Source organism: Orycteropus afer, unplaced genomic scaffold (genome assembly GCF_000298275.1).
Source record: "Orycteropus afer afer isolate SDZICR_OR568_19922 unplaced genomic scaffold, OryAfe1.0 scaffold00964, whole genome shotgun sequence".
NCBI classification, from domain to species: domain Eukaryota; kingdom Metazoa; phylum Chordata; class Mammalia; order Tubulidentata; family Orycteropodidae; genus Orycteropus; species Orycteropus afer.
In genome coordinates this window covers 281,465-284,398 of record NW_006922551.1, presented here as the reverse complement: position 1 = coordinate 284,398, position 2,934 = coordinate 281,465, and positions in this window count along the sequence as shown.

Sequence of the window (2,934 nt, the reverse complement as noted above, 5' to 3'; positions counted from 1 at the left end):
ATAAAATTAGAAAAATAACAGTGTCCAGATCAAAAAAGAGAACATTCCCAATAACTCAGAAATTCTCCTTCACTTTCTACCTTCTATTTCTACCCGCCATTAGTAACCAGTATTCTTTCTTTTAATAATCTTCAGGACTCAAGGTATCTATTGTCTCTGGAAATGTGTTAGAAATAGTATTGGTGTGGAATACAAAGTGCAAATAAGTTGAATTGATGATACTTCTTTCATAAAAAATGTGGCTGGTGATATGGATTTTCAGGAATTATGCTTGTTTTTTTTTTAATGTATCCATTTATTTTATGTTGTTATTGTTGTTATGTGCTGTTGAGTCAGACCCGACACATAGCAACACCTCCTTGGGTTCTGAGACAGTATCATTATGGAAGTAGATGGTCCAAACTTCCTTCTGAGGAGTTTATTTTATACTGCATTTGAAAAAAATATATGTGACTGTATCCATTCTATAGTATTTAGTGAACAAGTTAGTTTAACATGCTAGGTGTAGTACTTTTTAGTCCATAGAAATAATATACTATAATATGTTCTATTCTTTTAACAAATATTTATTAGGATTAATCTGTTTTGATAGATTTGGTTGGAATTTAAGATAAGGCAATAAATGAAAAAAAAGAATAATAAAGATAGAGCTCTAGCTTTAATATTCAAGGGTAAATTCTATGTATAAATATCATTATGGAATTCCTTTAAACTGAAATGACAATAACAGAATGTTATAAATGTTAACCTCATTGTTGCTGTTGTTACATGCTGTCGAGTCGGACCCAACTCATAGAGACCCCTCCTTGGGTTTCTGAGGCAGTATCACTATGGAAGTAGATTGCCCCATCTTCCTTCCAAGGAGTGGCTGGTGGGTTTGAACCGCTAGCCTTCTAGTTAGCAGTCAAGTGCCTTAGCCACTATGCTACCAGAGCTCCCATAAAACTCATTAGGGTGTTATATATGACAGAAATATATTCTTTAAACTGTTTTTATTACATCATTACTGAAAATATTTTGAATAATTTTAATATATTACAGAAATGATTATAAAACAGTATCAAGTAAATAAAGTATACATCAAATGTAACTATGATTTTCCTAAGTAACAAGTGAAAACTGCTAAAACATAGTGTGCCAAAAGATTAATAATATTTGATTTTGGGTGGGATTATGGATCTTTATTTTATTTTTATTGATTTATTTTTTAAATGAACAAGTGAAAACCAAAAACATATGTATTTTCATAAAAGTTACACATTGAAAATATTAAGGAGTAGAAAAGAACTTAGGATACAATATAAATTAAACTTATTTAAAATTAAGGCAATTCATTTTGTTGTTGTTGTTGTTGTTATGTGCAGTCAAGTTGGACCCGATTCATAGTGACCCTTCCTTGGGTTTCTGAGGCGGTATCACTATGGAAGTAGATTGCCTAACCTTCCTTCTGAGGAGTGGCTGGTGGGTTTGAATCCCCAGCCTTCTGGTTAGCAGTCAAGTGCCTTAAGCACTATGCCACCAGAGTATTATGGAATTGGTGGAAAAGTCTATAATGGCCTTCTATAGGAATAACTGTTCTCCCCCCCCCATCTTTTTAATAAGGCAATGAATAAACTGTTATAAGTTGATTTCCTTTCTCTTCTTGTCATTCTTGTCTTACTATTGCCCTAATCTCTCTATCCTCTTCCAAACACATACTTTCTGGAAATCCTCTGGATTTGCATGGAATGATTAAGAGTAACCATAAGAAAAGACAATTGTTTATATGGTTTCCCTTTCCTGAAAAAGGGTAAGATAAATCTACGCAATTTGTTCAGGCATTAAATGAAGCCCCATTCTATGCAATTTTCCTTTCTTTGGTGACTATTTTACTGTCCCACATGTGAAAACATGATGAATTCCAATATTTGGTACTGTAAGAGACACTATTGCTTTATTTGATGAAAGAAACTCCTTCAAACTGCATGTTGGGGGAAACTAAGAGTTGAATCAGGTCCCATTGGGGTTGAGCAAGAAGATAGTCCTGAGAAATGGTGAGTAATTCTCCAGTCATCATTGTTTGCCATTCAGAGTAAACAGTATCTCTCAGGACTTCCCAGAAACTGATGAAATCCTGGTCAACAGGGGAGATTATGAACAAAACACAAATTTTCACAGCTCAGACCAGTGAAGAGCCAACTTCCTTTGCACTGGTCACATCCCACTACTGCTTCTTAATTCTGAGTAAGTGCATCAAGCTAGGAATGTGCACTAAGGACAAGTGGAAGTGAAAGGATATATCTTGAAGCAAAAATACTTGTAAAGATAATGAGAATAGATTTCTTTCTAAAGAAATTTCTTAAAATGGGCCTTCTTTTCTTTTTTCTTTAGAAACATTTCCAAATCATAGACATAAAGAATATCAATCTATGTTTGATAGATACAGTCTGACTTTGAAGTTCTGGGAACTACAATTCAGGAACAGGGGTGATAGATTGGAGAGTCTGCCTTGGATGATTTAGAGGTTTAAGACAGTTAGCCAATTGTTATTGCCAGAAGAAAAGAATCACGAGGAACTTGAATCTTCATATTTTTGTATCAGAAAATATGTAGATAGTCAGAAATGGAAGAGTTGTTACTAGAGGAAAGTTTATCTCAATATAAGTCACATATTTCTGAACATGATAGTGATTACGCATATGGACATGGAAAGTACATGAAAATACCTGTAGTCAGATACCAGGAAGCAACGATAAACTATTCTATTTAGGGAGAGTGGTTTGGGTGAAAACTCTCTAACACTTTCCAGCTTTAAAATTTGTGAGTAAGTATTAGAGTCTTTGGGAGTCAGAGAAGAACCCAGAATAATGTTGAAGATGATGAATTGATTTGTGGAGAAATTTTTGGAATGTTTAGGACAACAACCCATACAAAATTTATAGATCACCTTTATTA